This window comes from Dermacentor andersoni, chromosome 2 (assembly GCF_023375885.2).
Source record: "Dermacentor andersoni chromosome 2, qqDerAnde1_hic_scaffold, whole genome shotgun sequence".
Lineage (NCBI taxonomy): Eukaryota > Metazoa > Arthropoda > Arachnida > Ixodida > Ixodidae > Dermacentor > Dermacentor andersoni.
In genome coordinates, this window is record NC_092815.1 from 240,265,363 (window position 1) to 240,282,938 (window position 17,576).

The 17,576-nt window shown below is 47.7% G+C and overlaps 1 protein-coding gene across 6 annotated transcripts in view; it reads left to right on the top strand.

Moving 5' to 3' along the window:
* LOC126539898 (glycoprotein-N-acetylgalactosamine 3-beta-galactosyltransferase 1-like) overlaps nt 1-17,576 on the top strand; it is a 166,537-nt gene that overhangs the window by 35,062 nt on the left and 113,899 nt on the right. The gene's annotated exons all lie outside the window — the stretch shown is intronic.

Sequence of the window (17,576 nt, forward strand, 5' to 3'; positions counted from 1 at the left end):
AGTGGCCAGGGGGGTGGAGAGAAAGCTCTGTATGCCAGATATAATCATGGAGTTGTGGTGTCGAGTCATAGAGGCACGATGAGGGCTCAGGCTGTGCTGACCACTTGTTCAGACGAACTGAAGAAAGATTAGTGCTGTTCAGAGAGCCGTCAAGCACCCTGCTGTATAGACTAGTGCAATGTTGCGCTGGTATTGCAGGGTGTGCCACTTGAGGGCTTTGAAGTAATCCTTGTAGGCTGGCATGAGCTTGCGTCAACCGAAAAGACGGGAGTAGAGTGCGCGTGTTGCCCGGCGCTGAACAAGCTCAAGTTTGTCAGCGACACGAGTTTGGTACAGGTACTATACTGATTAACAGTACCAAAAGCCGTGGCAGAATAGTAGAAGTATAGAGTGCTCGGAAAACCTCAGGTCCACAGGGAAGGGAGACAGGGGACACAAACCCAAGAATGGGACGATCCTTAGATGCAGTGCTTGTGACATATGCGGAAAAGTCGAGAGAAGAGCTGAATGTTACACCCAGAATGGGAAGGGCCCGAACAGTCTTTATAGAGGTGCCTCACAAGGAAGTAGGTTGGACGTGCAGCAGTTTTGTTGTGGCTGATACACATGGCAGCACTTTTTGCAGTGCTACTACAAAGTTTGTTATTGTAGGCCCCGTCGTTCACCTTTACGAAATGTGTTTAGTTCAAGCATATATGCTGTGCATCGGCATATTGTCGTTGTGGAAGTGTTAACTTGTTAATCAAACACATTCTGCGCAGATGCATTAGTAACTTGGTTTTGAGTAGATCTTTGTCCTGACTACAATTTATAGTATCGCAGCAAGAAACATTTTAGTAGAAGCTGAAGAGATTCCAGCAGTTTAAGCATACCGACTGTACAAAACACTGATGACACCTTTTCACCTTCCCCACCAATGCACTCACATCATCTACACTTTCCATAAGTAAAAAGGGAGATTACAGTTTCATTCACTCAGTACTTGCTGCATCTGAAGCAGCCATCGAACCAATCATGGTATACGCTGCTAGATCATAGGCCTTGCATGATGCAGGTCTGCTATGCACTGCACACGGGGCACACGTTGCAAACATATAATTTCCTTTTGCAGTGCTCAAGTATGAGGACACACTGACTCAAAAATGACTGCGTTGTCACGTATGCTTCAGTGCGTCAGTGATCTTGATGGCTACACGAGCGATTTATCCCCAACTAGCCCAAAAGACGGATGCACTTGAAAGAAGTGAGTGAAGGTACTGAACTGGATTCACATGCCGAATAGAAGAGCGCAGTGTCAGCTGAAACGGGCGGCACGGCTGATTATGTAAGTACTTCACATAGTTGGGCTACTAGTGTCTTCCGCTTTCGGAAGTCATCTTTGCCACTGGAAACAGCGCAGAGCTTGCCCGTTAAAGGGGTGGAGACATCAAAATTTTCGTTCATGCGTTTCTTGATTCAAACGTTGCGTCATGCTTCAGGGAGCACGATACACACAGCGGGATTCATAAATATCTGATAAATAATTTAATAATAGCGTTATTACACCGAGCGATTTCGGTTTCGGTTTCTGGGCTCCGGGGGATGCTATGACGTCACAGAGGAGGAAACGCAACATGGCTTGGTCACGTGGGCCACAAAAAATAGTGACGTAAAACTATGCTGCGTCGTCTGCTCGCGCATACACGTGCTCTGCCAGCAGATGTCAACAACTGGCGATTCGAAGTGCATGTCGCGATTATTATAATTATTGCGAAGAGCGACAACAATGGTAAGAAAATATTGCGGCTTGGAAGAGTCGGTGATTCATTCCGAAGCGCCGTAAGCTTTAGCTTTGAAGTGAACCGGAAAAGGTCTAGCGACGATATCGGCGGTGCCGAATGATCAGAGGCAGTGAAGCTGCCGTCGGTGCCAGAGTGACCACTCCTTGGTCGCTGATTGGCCGCTTCGCCGTACGGCTGCCGCACAAATGGGTCCCGGGTCCGTCCTCTCTACGGCAAGGAAATCTCGCCGTTCGCGAGCAAATCCGCCGTCGCACGGGGCCCTCACATTGAGAAAGGCCGAGACCGCTCCGAGCCGCCGAACTATGCGACTATGCGAAGAGAGAAGCGGACAACACGAACACCGCATATCCTGGTCCCTTTCGGAGTCGGCCGGCTTGTGTTACACTCAAATGTAGGCCCGTCCGCACGGCAACTCGCCGCACGCAGTTTGCCGTTCGCGGGCCGCCGTGCGGCGTTCGTGTTGTCCACTTCTCTCCTCTTGTGTCCGTGCCTGCACGCCTTACCCCTTCTTTGCATTAAGAAAGGATTTCTATGTACCTGTAGCTCGGTCATAGTGGAGGCTACGCTCGGTCGCTCGACTCAGCAGGCTCCGTAATCGGCATTTCATCGCTACTCATCATACGTCACGTTTTTGTGCTGGTGTGCTATGACGTCAATATTTTCGTTCCTCCTCTGTGACGTAGTAACTGCCGCGCTAGCGATGGGTCTCGACTACGAGAAGGAGTTCTTAATGACTTTTTGGAGCTGAATTAAAATTATTTTAAAATGTTTGCAGCGTCCAATACCTCGTTCTGGGTGTCCTTGCATACGGAAACAGCCTACAGCATGCTTTCTATAGCCTCAAAATTTGGTGTCCCAACCCTTTTAAACTTGAGTGACCCGACACCACACGAAACACGCCGCGGTTGACCACCCCAAATTCCACACGGTTCATTCACGACATCACACATCACACGAAGTCAGGAGTGCCATATTTTAAATCACTACAGCACCAAGTGGACCTGAAAATTCATTTCCTTCGACAGAATTTCTCAGCTGGGTTCGTTCACTCGCCAGTTGCGAACCCGATGGACGCGCTAGGCCTACGCGTAGCGTAAACAACATCGGCGATAGGCGAGTGCTGATTATCCAGACTTTGGGAGCTCGTAAACATGTTTCCATTCGTTTTGAGCACAACAAAATACACATACAAGCACAGGCGTTGCGGCAATCGTGATTCGGTTGGCTGTTTTAGCAGACGATCGCACTGAGCCCGGCGGAACCCAGTGGGCAGGTTGGATTAGTCGGCGTCGTTCGAAGTCGCTTCGGATCCACGTCGCACTGCCACAACCCACGGTCGTCGGTCAGTCGGTCGTGTCGTTGTCGGCCTACTATTACAACACTCTCTTTCAGGAACACTGTCGAGCGCGTCGTGCGTCCAAAGAACTCGGACGATCGTTGGTGCCGGCGCCTTCGCATGGGCCGCCATTATAGGCATATCAGCCGGAGGCTTCGCAGCCTCCGATTGGTTGACGCCTACGACGCGTCGCAGCCTCTCATTGGTGCACGCCGGCGCAGCTTCGCCTCGCGTCGGCAAACTTCTAGCATCGGCAGTAGATGTAATCGCTGCGCGTCGTCACGCTTCGCCGTGTTCCCGACCGACGCTTTCGACGCTTTTGACGCTTCGGCGCGTGCCGAAGCTTTCCGACGCGTGCCAGTGGTTGGGGCATTAGAATACTGAGGTTCACTTGTGCGTGCGCGTACGTGTATTCATTTGGCAGCGAAACCTTGCAGTCGCTTTCTTGGCGTTGAACGTCGAAATGCTTTGTCTAAACAGGTGCTTGATATAGAGTATCGAGGCAGTATTGTATATCAACGAAATTTATTAATAGACGCATTTATGGATTGTTAAAAAAGACCTTTTTGAAGAATGCTACGGAATGAGCGATGGTGCTTCAGTTGACAAATTAGTTTCCATTTTACCGCAGTTAAATAACCATGATTTGGAACAAATTGATGATGATACTGAGATCAAGAAAGTAGCAGCAAGCATTGCTTCTTTGTCTAAAAGCAAGACTCCTGGCTCTGATAATCCAACAGCATAACTTTGTCAGTATTTTTTCTCTATACTGTATTTTTTTCTAATGAATGTGTAGATAGAAGCGTACACACTATAATATCTGCCGGCCTAACTCTGAATGGTATATACCGAAGAGAAATGGCGTTGGAAAACTGCAGAGTTGAAAGGCATGGACTGATATCCCTCTGCAATGTTGATTACAATATATCTGCCGACATATTAGTTAATAATATGCACACTGGTTGGATATCATGAGATTTGCAATATCAAGTGACGATCTTTACAGACAAACGTTCATATTGCGCGATCGATACTTGAGCGTGTAAGAGAAGACTCAAGCGAGGTGACCGTGAGACAAATTAATTTGGGTAAAGCATTTGATACAGCATACCATCATTTTCTGTTTCAAGTGTTGAAGCACGCTAACATAGGCTTCCGGCTTTTAAAAAGTACAAGCATCTGCTCTGCCAAAGGTCTCACAAGGTTGCTTGTTAATAGTTCCCTCTCGCAACCAATCCGTCTGCAGTCGCCAGTGGGCCAAGCGTTTCCGTTGTCCTATACTGCTGTTTTCCTTACGCTTAGAACCATTATGCTAGCGTATCGTACGACAGAAAAATTTTCACGGCTTCATACTGCCATCAAACGAGGTTCGTGTGCTGGCATATGCCGATGACGTTTCGTGTTTCTGCGGGGATGAAAAGAGCGTGCAGGTTGTCGTTGCCGTTACTCGGGCGCATTGGAAGGTATCCGCGGCCAGCGTTAAATTTTGATGGAAGCTCAGGTTTTTGATTCCGCCAGTGGTGCACGACGCCACGTCGTTTTGTACGAATTCAGTGGCAGTAGAACCTGTGGCATCGGGGGGTACCTCTCTCTCAGCAACAAAATAGCAACGCACACTGGTCGGCAGAAGTCGAAGCAACACGCCGCAAAACTAGGCATTGGTGACATATGTCCATATTTAGTCGTGCGGAAGCTTGTAATATATTTTTCTGTGGCCCGCCTCATGTATGGCCTTCAGGTATTGCGTTGCTCACGCCTGAAGTTTCAAGAGATCCATGGAGCTTTTGCTACGTTTATTCGGAGGTCGCGATATGAATATATGAGGCGGGACAACCTTTTCATCCCGCTTCAACGTGGTTACCTGGGACTTGCTCACGTCTTTGTTAGGTAACTTGTTTCTCGCTTGTATTTCTTTCATCAAGTCCAAAACTCATGTTTGCGCGAAATGTTGCAACTTCGAAATTGTGCTGTTTCAAAGTCCCAAAAAGCTGCCAGCAGGACATTTTTTTTTGAAGTTGTTCAAGCAGCCTATTTTTTGAACGTGTGATTTAGTCTAGAATTTATTTTCAATGCATCCCGGAAAATAACCTCTTATCCATCGGTGTATGTGCTTTTTCTGATATCTCTCTATCGTTGACATCACGTTCAATGTTTGTATCCGGATCTGACGAATCTGACCGATATGCATCCTGCTGGGACAAAAAGGTTGGTATTTAAACTATGTACAGCAACACTTCCAGTTCAAGTGTGGTTACAAGCAAAAAAAAAAAAAAAATGTTTTGTTCCGTGGTCGACAAATTGCCGCCTGTCTCCTTTTCCAGAAACAATTTATCGCTCTTTTGTAGATTGTCGGGATGCTCTGATTACGTCACAACTACACTTACACTACTCTCGTGCCAGCACCAATTATAGTTATTTCATACGGTCGCTACGGGTAGATGATCATTGTGATTATCATACAATAAAGTATGTATCGACAACGCGGGATCGGCGATGAAGCGGGTCCGCGTGTTCGTGATGATGATGATGATGATGATGATGATTTCCATACAGTGGTACCTGCCCACAAGAGGGGATTGGTGAAGAAATGGGAGGCGCATACATGGCGTGGGTTGTTGCACATACCCACTGCGGGGGATCGGCCAAGAAGCGGCAGGTATATTTAAAATACATAATAATAAATTAAGAAATACAAGGCAGTGTAATATTTTGTCACACATGCGTGGCACCAGTCACGCGGGAGCACGTGCGCGTGCCAGTTTCCCTTGCGCCAAGCACTAAGGAACGTGGTGGGCGTATTTGTCTAGCATTTGGATGGAACCGCTTCACACGGGTTCCAACAATTGCTTTTCGTCTGCGTAATTTCTCGCTTTTGATTTTTCGTGTTTCCTTTACCGCGGAAATGGGTAGTGTCCCGGGAAAGCGAGCTTCAGCATCACGCTTAATGCACCTTTCAAATCGCCCTCGTGGCATGCTAAGAGATACGGAGATGAGGTCGGTCTCGATATGGTCGGTGAACGGGACACGGTATTTGCAAAAAAAAAAGAAGAAGAATGTTAAGGTCGAGAGGCGTTCGACATTCGTGTTACCAAAGGCAGGCGTGCACACACGGATGAAACGAAAAGGGGCGACATGCCACGGCCGTGATCAGCTGCCTAAACTTAGAGAGAGAAGAATACAGGAAGGCAGGGATGTTAACCAGTCAATAGTCTGGTTGGCTACCCTACACTGGGGGATGGGAGAAGGGCAAGAGAAAGAAGGGAGACTTTCACACGTGTAGCCAAGGAGAGCGCGGCCTTTGAGCATCGCAGCCATCCTCAGACTGACATCGACGAGAGCGTTTCGAAGTCTTAGATGTAAGTCAACTAAATCGCGTCGTCGCGGTCAACTTGACGCCGCCACCGCGTTCGTCATCATTGCCATAGCGTCGACGTTGCTGCGGGCCTCCTCGTATAGTCATAAATTATAATCAATAATATAAATTTAGTATAGTCACAAGAGCCGAGAATGAACTTGGCAAATGGCCAAGAATGGGAATATAGTCAGCTGTAAGTGTAATGATGACAGAAATAACGAAAGAGAAGCAACATGCTTGTTGGAAAGGGAAAAGGAAACTGAAGAGCTGGTGGAACAGGTAGATACGGGAAGTGGTCGATGGATGAAAAAAAGCATCACGAGAGAGCATAGGCAGGCAAAAAAAAAAAAAAAAAACGCAGTTGCCGCAGGTTGAACGAGACAGGAAATAGGAAGTATACCGCGAGAAAAAAATATATATAGTTCAAATGCTGCTTTTTTTCTATGGATTGGCCTCGAACGCGGCTGATTATTTCATTGTCCTTCGTGATTACGCTGTTTTATGATGCTACCCAAACAAGGTTTCTCTTGAGTGATAGACTGTGTTACGCTCACTACTAATTCTGTCTAGAACGCAATTATCAGTGAATAAGGAAGTCTCGACACTTTTGAGCATATGCGCGCCGATATAGCGGTAATATATTGTTCCAGTAACACTCATAACGAATTATTATGTTGCCCAGCTGAAACAGTTCCGGTTATTTGAGATGTTTCGAGCCAAGTAGGATGGCAAAAAGTAAGATGCTAAAGGAGGCTAAACATTGTGGCGCGGGAAATTCGCGATGACAGTTGTGAAATTAGAAATGAGAACACTGTCTACAGCTAGAAGGACAAAGTTAAGGCAAATCACTTCACTGTGCCCACAATTCCCTTTCTGGTTGAAACACTGGACTGTATAAAGCGTGGACATTAGCGCCATAGCTTCTAGTTTTCTTGGTATGAAATTGTATGCCTAGCACACATTGCAAGAGCGAGAAGGGGATTCTAGGAGCTCAATATTTTGTTAATGCAAATCATGCAAACCTGCCTCGAGAGGCTTACTGGGCGCTCCTTAAAGACCCTAGGAGCTGAGGATTAAAAGCGCAATTTCAGTGGATCTGGTCACGTGTTGGAAATGAAGGAAATGAGAAAGTTGACGCTCTTGTGCGCGAAAAGCTATCACGTGCCCCAAAATTGGGAGCCCGGAAAATTTGCAGAAAACCACTCGCTACCTGCATTCATTTTGCGGGCGCTCCACAACACTTACTCACGAAGACGCTGCCCTACTGTGTCGCATTAGAACCAACTCCGCGTACATCCAGGCCTGGTTCTACAGGACTGGGCGATAAGCTTTCCAGCTTTGTACTTTGCGCAGTGAGATCGGTGATGCACCCCGTGGAACACTTTGTCTGGTTATGCCCGCAGTTTGACTTGGAAATGAAGGCGTCGCTTCACTGTATGCAGAAGGAACATATTACAGACGCGAGCTGTAGGAAGATGTAGTGTTTCCAGAAGGGCCCGCTGTAGTCGGGAAGTGAGTTCTAAGACTGTTGCTTGTCTTTCTTCGGGACACGGAGTTGGGGAAGTCTGATGACACACCCTTGCTAAAAATGCGTGAGGTGCTCAGACAGAACAATTGCCGGCTAAACATGTCAGGCTAACCACGCCTGCTGCTACGCCATCATCACCTTACGATTAAAACATACAATGAAACGAGATAAAGCACAGGGCAGATTAATTGTTACGTTTGTTTGAAATGTAGAAATAATAAGGGGGACGGAAGTTGTGAGGACTGAAATATGAGTTGCCGCAGGTGGGGGCCGCATTACGCGTGCGATGCATACCACCGTGGCGGCCACCCTCCCACTCACTTTCTTGGTATTAGCGTGTGTGTGCTAAATTGGCCCTGGGAGTGTTAACCAGCGCTGCTCATGGCCAACCGAGCAAATGTGGAGCGTCCTTTTGAAACTCCGGGTGGCACCGCCCACAAAACCTTTTCAAAGGGGACACACATAAAATCGATTCATCCACTCAAAACCACTATCGGCACTTGAGCCGAGCACCACGTGTCAATGGTCGGATCGCATTTCATTGGCCTTCCTTTGCATCGTCGCGCGATAAGCGTGTAAAAATGGCGCCTGTGACCGTGCAGGGTGAAAAATATGACCAGAAAAAATAAGAGACGCATCGCACTTCAGACTTTGGTAGAGGCAGTTGGCTGTGCAAGTGGGCGTCCGTGAGCCGTGACTATGCTTTTATGACGCCGGCACCGCTCGTGCGATAGGTCAGGTTTTGTAATGCGATTAGCATTCTTTGCCTACTTCAGCCGTTTTGAGTCTGTCTGTCTGTCTACGACGACCCAGTGGCTCAAATTGTCTATGTTCTTGGCCCCCTATGTGCATTGTTAAGAACGGCCCAGCTGAGGTGCAAGTATTGCCAGCCAGTTGCGTCGACGGCAGCGTCAACTTTCAAGGAACTCCACCGTTACGCTCTAGCCTCGTCGCGGTTGTGCCTGAATTAGTTCGACGAAGCAGGCTTTGTGCCACAACACGACACCGCCAACCGGGTCGGCCGCGAGCGGGGGAGATGTCGCGGGAACAAAGTTCGAGGCTCCTTCCCACGCGCCGACCAAGACTCAGGACAATGGCTACCCGGTCGCGCTGCGAGGGTCAGCTCCGAGTTCTACGAAGTGCGTGTGACGTCGGTGCCGGACCGGACCGTGAACATGCGTGTGTGTGTGTGCGTGTGTGTGTGTGTGTGTGATAAGTTGGACGACGGCATGGGCCAGCTACCTTCTAATTCATGCCCGACTCCAATCTTGACAACGGATCACGAGCGATGGGATTGAGCCCCCAATCCTGACAGCATGCTCGTGGTCGCGATGGCATCGTGGTGGTTTATCATCGTTATTGCAACTTCTTCATCTGACTCGTCATGCCGCCGTCATCAAGCCTCCTGCCGCGATGCAGTGGCCCAAGTTGTCTGATAGCTTGGGCCACTAGGGTTGTGCTTGTGCTGGTGATGCCGTCGTGGTCAATGCATCGTCGCCATTCCAGCTTTGTCAGCCGACTCTCGTAATGCCGTCGTCATCTCGCCATCGTCGTCATACAGTCGTCGTTCGTTGTCACACCACCGCCGTGATGCCATCATGGTCGTTCAGTCGTCGTCATTCTATAGCTTCGTCATGTGACTCTCATCCTACCGTCGTAGTCAAGTCATCGTCGTCATGCCGTCGTCGTGACGCTGTCGTTGAATCATCGTCATTACTTCACTAACGTCATTCCATTGTCTTGGCATCGTCGTCATACGGCATTCGTCGATCCATCGAAGTCATTCCTTGTTCGTCATTCCATCGTAATCATGCTGTAGTCGTTCAGTAGTGATTATGCCGCCGTTGTCATGCCAATGCTGCCACTGAGTCATCGGGAGACAGTCGCTATCGTGCATCTGCTGTCATACCATCTGCGTCATACCGTGCCATGCTCATTTCAGATTTGTCATCTGGTTATTGTTATACCGTCGTCGTCCCGCCATCAACTCCATGGATTCGTCGTCGTTTCATTGTCTTCGTGTCGTAGTTGTCACGCTGTCGTCTTTAAAGCGTCGTTGTCATTTGAGAGTCGCCATCTTATTGTCGTCGTGCCGTCGTCATGCCACCGCCTTTGTCGTTCCATCGACGCCATTCCTTCTTTGTCATTTCATCGTCATCGCTTCCTTGGCGTCAAAGCATCTTCGTCATGCTGCCATGATCATAGGCGACTTTGGAAAGTGTGTGCTTTAGCGAAATGGGGGGGGGGGCTATATTGGAGTATGTCGCATGTAGCCGAGACAACGCAATGCTCTGAATGACCACTAGACGTGGTAAACAAATCAGGTGAAAGATTGGGCCAGTTGTATTTGCATCGTGGTAAACAAACTTGACTTTAAGAATACGGTGTGGCGCTACATTGATCGAATGCTACTCATCTTACCGTCGCCAGTCTTCGTGAGTTCCGTCGTAATTCCTTGCGTTCGTGCGATGACACACACGCGTGTGGCCAGGACAGCCCAGGTTGAGCCCGTTTTTCTCTCGCTCTGCCGTGCCTTCAGCGATTGTAAGTAAAGCACGGAACAAGTGCAGCTGTGTCACCGCGCTCTGTAAGAGCTTCGTGTCACAGGACGGATGAATGAAAAGCAAGAAAGAAAGCGGGTTGCGAGGGCGCACATCCAGTTGCCCCGCCAAGGTGCTTCCTATATGCACTCCGGTCGCTACAGTATGTGGCGAGGCTAAATCGAGCGTTCGAATCGGCGCAACTATATCGGGAAAGCGCATGCTTCGCCTTTGTGTTCCGAGCTCTCGCGTGTCCAGTATAACGGTCACAGTATGGCGCTCGTCCACGTGTCTCCTTTGAGTGTACGGTGTGACGTGACGCGCAGTTGTTGGCGAGTTTGCTCTCCTTGGGGCCTCGCAGAAGCGGGGCGGTACTACATCGTGAAGTAACCCGAAAAAAAAAAAAAACGATAGAATTCGTAGCGCGGGTGCCCTCTATTTTGCATGCAGGCGCGGAATAGAAAAGCCTTTGTGGAGGTTGGGACACGCAGCGCAGCTGTGCGTGTTCAGGGGGCGCCTCTTTTGAAATGCGCCGGTGGCGCGAACTCCCGCTTTCCTTACAGTCTCCGAATCGCGCGCCAGCTCGCGCGTTTGCTCAGAGTCGAGGGGAACGCCCCTGCTCGATCGAACTGGCCGCAGTGTGAGGCCGTAACCGCACTGCGTCTGCAGAGAATCGTAGAATGCGGCTGGAGGATTAGCGACCTGCAAAGGTAGGGAGGACGTCGACGCGGAAATGGCGTCACCTTATCAGGGCACACTTCAAGATTGGATGGCTTGCCAGCACGAGCGACGAATCTTAACGGCGCCAAAACAATTAATTTAATTTAATTATGGGGTTTTACGTGCCAAAACCACTTTCTGATTATGAGGCACGCCGTAGTGGAGGACTCCGGAAATTTTGACCACCTGGGGTTCTTTAACGTGCACCTAAATCTAAGTACACGGGTGTTTTCGCATTTCGCCCCCATCGAAATGCGGCCGCCGTGGCCGGGATTCGATCCCGCAACCTCGTGCTCAGCAGCCTAACACCATAGACACTGAGCAACCACGGCGGGTAGCGCCAAAACAAGCGCAGCGGGAATTACTAAATAGAGAAGCTTTGGTGGCGTTACTCAACACTTCGTATCAAACGGTGCTCATAAAGGTAAATAATTCTGGAGCAATTACTTAATCTTATTTATTTTTCTCCTGTGACCTCGATTGCAAGTGATGGTTGAAAGGAATGAAAGAGTCAGTACTGTTGCTTTATTGAGAGGAACGAGGGAACATAGGTGATCTCGACACATCTGATACGTATTTAATTTCTTTGGGCAGTAAACATTCGAAAAGGGGACGTCATGCACGTGGGAACTATGAACCGATGCAACATGATGACGCTCGCTTTGTCAGGACTGCATGGATAGTTGTCGTCTTATCCAGATACTCCGGCGCTGATAGTTTGCATAAGGCAAGTGTGTCTTGCTATCACCATGACGATCAGCATTATCATTCCATTTTATGTCCGCTGCAGGGCAAATGCCTCTCCCGTTGATTTAGTGGAAAGTAGTATACTTGTGTCTCTGAATTCCGACTTTCATGAAACGCTGTTGGAATTCGGCTGAGAAGTTCTCGACATGTTCTTAAGATTGGCTCACGCGCAGGAACGTCTATATTCGAATTAAAGAACATTTCTTGCGGCGAATTATTGTCAAATGCGCCATTCCCGTTTCAGTTCAAAATCTGATATCCATAGAAAAATTTCCGGCTTTCATAATGGGCGGAAAGTGGTTGTATCTGCATCATAATGCTTACACGAAGCGGGCTATGACATGTCAAGAAATCGGCCCGTCAACCCTTGGTCGCTCTGCTACGAGCTACTTAAAAATCGGCCGCATGTTAAACTCTTGTAACACGTGAAGGTGAAAGCCTGCTGCACACGTGGTATTGCATTAAAGGGACACTAAAGGTTACCAGAAAGTCAAGTTAAAGTGATAAAGCAATGCTCTAGAACGTCTAAGGCGTCAATATAATCGCAAACAGAGCTTTAGTAACCGAGAAATTGAGGTAAAGGCATGACACGATTTGAGACCCCCCAGCGACATTCCGGCACTAGCCCGATGACGAAAGCACTCCTCATCATAATTTATGTCACTAGTGCTCAACTACTCGTATTAAAAAGATAATTTCATTAGATTATAAGACGGAAGAAAATGCTACTTGTCTACTTCTATTGGATTCTAAGAAAAAATAACATTTTGACGTTACCCTTGAATAGTATAGGTAATCTAAAGGTTTCATTTTCGCTCGACCCTGCGCGCTCGACTTTTCGCCGCGTGCACTTTGGAGTTTCAGTTGTTTCATTATCGCGTCGTGCTGCGGTGGTCCTGCTGGCTCGCGAAACTTGCAGTTGGAACAAGCAGCGAGAATGCCACGTCCATGTGATGTCGTGGGATGCGCGAATGGTCCGCGGAACTTGGCCAAGGGATGTTGCAGCGGCGAATCAATGTTACTTATCACTGTGTGCCAACGACTGAACCTCTCCGTTCGAAGTGGTTAAGTGCCGTACCTCTGCCACAGCGCGCTGACAAAGAGCCGAGAAATCACTTAGTGTGCTCGCTGCACTTTCCTCCAGAGGATTACGAGTTCAACGCCGACTTACTGAAGTCGCGTGAAGTGCCTTTCAAAGCAGGCCGTCGTCGTAGTAGTACGCAACGACGCCGGCAGCGCGAGCCCTCAACAGCTGGTCACGTTCGTCAGTGCTTAAATCGCCGAACTCGAGCCCAGCATCGCGAGCTAATGTGTCGTTGTCAGGGTCATCCATTGCAACGAGCGTCGAAGTTGGCGTCATAAAATAAAGAACCAGCTTATCGTCGTGCGCTTTCCCTTCCGCTAGCCACCATAGTTCCGCTTTCGCGCTGCTGTCGGCTCTGTCTTGGCTCTGTTTCTGGCCGCGCGTTTGCGTTTTGTGCAGAAAATCCGTAGCGCCGTCTGCGGGAGCCGTTTTACTCACCGACGGCGCAAAGTCACCATGAGACCATGACGTCAATACTCCTCGATCGGAGGGCGGGTGATTTGAACTGCGCTAGAGGTACGCGGACGCTTCAGAACGCATTTTCTCTTAGCATAAGTCTCTTCTTCGCACGAAACAAGCGTTTCGAGGCTTCTGGGATTGTATTTCAGCAGTCCACGTTGACCTAATATTAACCTTTAGTGTCCCTTTAAGCTTTACGATAGGAGGGGTCAGACTTCTTGCAAGACACAACGAGATGCAGTGTGAAGTAAAATTGCGCGCTTGGTCGATCTCCTCAACGACGCATGCGAGCACCTGATGCACTATTATACCTGAAGGTTTTCTTTTCGTTCTTTCTTTTGTTTGTTCTTTCACATTGAGCCTCGAGCGGCGTCGTTGACGCCAATCCAAGCATCCCTGACCGGCGCTTACTGCCCGAGTCCCGATGCGCCGCAGTGTGAGAAAATATTTGTGAAGGTTGAAAAGCATGAGCCGGGAGAACACTAAACAGAAGCATCCGTTCGCAGGTGCTATGCCGTGCGGGATCATCAAATCCAAACTCATTGGGAAACCGCGCGTTGTTTTCGGACATTGCACAGAAGCATCCTCACACAGCGTGCAAGGCTATAAATAACCAGCTAGCCCGCGGAGGCAAATCTTCCTATCCAGGGAAGTTATGCGTTGGGGATAAAGAGGTATCTCGAAAAGAGCTTGCTAATTATTTCAATGGACATTTAGCTGGTTGCACATGATAATACACCTCTCGCAAGCGTAATCATCATTCATTCATTTATTTCTTTATTCATTTATTGAAGACATTCCTTTCGGAATGCACTGGGGGGCGCGACAAAAGGCAGTGAACGTGCCTGACTGGGCCCCGCCACCCTTGGCAGCTGCGGTCACGCGAGCACACAACGCAATGCATATTACAACGTAGCAGCAACGGTAGTATCTTTTTCTTTTTTTTTGAGCCTACAGATAATTTAGAATCTTGAAGAACCTTTATGTGGCTAAACAATAGTAAAGCATTAGATATAAATAATATACAAGTAAAACCAGTAAAGTACGTTTTAGAATTTATTATTCCTGCACTTACGCATACTTCAATTTGGTGCTTGAGACAGGAAGACTTCCTCACGCAATTAAAGAAAGCAAATTGGCTGTCGTGTAAAAACGTGGATATAAAAATTTCGTTTCGAATTATCGGCCCATATCAATTTTACATGTATTCTCCAAAGGACTTGAGAAGATTATGTACTCCCGGATAACAATATTTTTGATGAAGAGATTATTTTATCTGACGCTCACTTCGGTTCTAGAAAAGTAAAATCATCTGAAACCGCCCTGCTAACTCTAAAGCAAAAGTTAGTTCAGCCATAGACAATCGCGGTTATTTATAGACTTTCGTAAAGTTTTTGATTCGCAAAACCGTAACGTTGTTCTTCACGAGCTTTCAATTTACCGAATTTCTGGGACGTAGTTAAACTTGTAAAGATGTTACCTTATGAACAGGTGCCAGTGCGTGGGCTCAGGCAACGAGCAGTAACGTATGCTTTCTTTAGTCAGGGGCGTGCCCCAAGGGAGCGTGTTACGACCGATACTTTTTTAACGCTTATGTGAATGTTAATACAACTGCGTAGTTTATAATGTATGCTGATGACTGAACTGTCCTTTTTTCTGGTCCCGATGTGAATGAATTAGTAAAAAGATGTTGCTTTGTGCTGGGCCATCTCAGCTGTTGGGCACAGTCAAGGAGACTCAAGAATAATTTTTTAGCTAAAACAAACGTATCCTTTTTTTTTTCGTGGCAGAAAAAAAAAAAGAAAACCCTTTTGGGCTAGCAGACAGTATTTCGTACAATGGGCAAACAATCAACACTGTCAGACGACATAAAGTACCACGTGTCACACTTTCGGCGCACTTGGAACGCGCACGTAGATAATCTTTGCAAAAAATTTGGACGACGCTTAAGCTTCGCCTTTAAGAGTGGAACGCGATAGCAGCCAATGGTCTCCGAGTGCTTCTCGCGCTTCCCGGCAACTGCAGCTTAAAAAAAAAATATTAAATTATGGGGTTTAACGTGCCAAAACGACTTTTTGATTATGAGGCACGCCGTAGGGGAGGACTCCGGAGGTTTGGACCACCTGGGGTTCTTTAACAGCACCTAAATCTAAGTGCACGGGTGTTTCCGCATTTCGCCCCCATCGAAATGCGGCCTCCGTGGCCGGGATTCGATCCCACGACCTCGTGCTCAGCAGCCCAACACCATAGCCACTGAGCAACCCGTGGTTGCAACTGCTGCTTATGTAACCGTAATATTTACCGGGAAACGCTGGCGGCTAACGCTATGCACGAAGGCGAGCTTTGTGGCTATTTTTTTGATGGTGTGCAAGGAACCGAGGGGGCCAAGCCGCTACTATATAGGTCAGATCTCAAATGGCAGCTGGAAAGCGCTATCGCGTTAAAAGGGGCTTTGTGTTTGAGTTTCCGCATAACAGAATTATGTTCTCTCGTATGTTCAAATTACAATCCGATGCTATCATGTCTTTAGGTCATTTGTAGGTCGTACTTTACGATTTTTCTACGTATTTTACCTTGAGAAATTCAATTAGTTCAATAACTTCCTCGCGCCACATGGAGGGCCTGCGTGGTTGGGTATGCGTGGTTCGAATTCCTTTCTGCCGAAGCGACGTCCGACGCCGGATTTACTGCGACAAGGGAGCTTAACGCTTTTGCGTTAAAACTGTCTGCAGCTTTGCTGCAGCGTTATCACGGTGCCGAGACATTGTTCCGCCTCAAACTAAACGAGAAATCTACCACGCACTTTTTGCGTCACACTTAAATTATTGTAGCGTCGTATGGGCGGCTACCACAAAGCCATTTGAAAATTCTCACTTTACAGAAAACATTTCGTCACTTTAAAAACTTCGACTACATGGCTCCGACGCGAGACATTTTCTGCAAACACAGAATTTCAAGAATAGAACACGCATACCATTTTCGTATTGCGCGAACGTTTTATTGTTCGACAGGCGAATTTGTGCAATTCCCAGCTTCGATTCCGAACTTAACACAACGAGGCAGTAAACTGTGCGCGCGTAAAAAAGAAACATGGCTCATTGCCCACCTTTTCAACAAATTACAAATTTCAGCCGCTGCAACATAACATCCATTTTATTTTGAACGGGCGTAAGGACGCGATGCGCTTCGCAAAGAACGGGCTGCTGCGGTATTTTGTGAATTTGAGGGCGTAACATGTCTGCCGTTCTTGCATTGCTTGTATTTTAAACGAGCTGCCTTTCCTTAATATATTACAGTTTACTAAATATGTGCGATAGTTTCTTTATTCTTTGCGTATTATGTATATCGTGTACTTAAGAATGTATAAAATGAGACTCCTTGTGTATATATATTATGATATATATGGTCTTTTACGTAACTCTTTACTTTGTTAACTTCTTTCTGGCTATACGGCTTTTCTTTGGGTATTTGTGATTGCGTATTCTTTGCCCGAGAATGTCGTGCTGCTATCTGTATGGGTTTCTCGATAGCCAAGCTGCAAGAAAGCGGCTTTTAGTTCAGAAAGCTTCCTCTCAAAGGAAAATCAAAATTGAATTGAATGGAAATGCATCCGCTCGCAGGCGCTAACGCGTCCGAGATCGTCAAATCGAAACTTATTGAGAAAGCGCATGTTGGATTCCACTATGAACACCGCGGAAAAAAAAAAAAATGTGGCATCAGCGTTGGTAGCTTCGCGAGTACGTTCGGTGCATATGTGCCTTTCTTACCTACTCTCTGCAAGAGGTCCTTCGCTCTGTAAGGAAGAGGAACGGCACATGGAAAGTTTCGTCGCCGTCGTGTGCCGCGCGGTCAGCTCGCCCGTCCAGCTGAGCGATCGTTGCTTCCGCTGTGTGTCTGGCTGTCGCTGAACGACTACAACAAACCTCGTCACATTTGGCGTAGGTGCTTGGTATACGCCTGCAAACCCTGGAATTTCGAAGCAGGACTCTGGCATGCTGTCCCGTTATGGCGGAAGACCCGTCA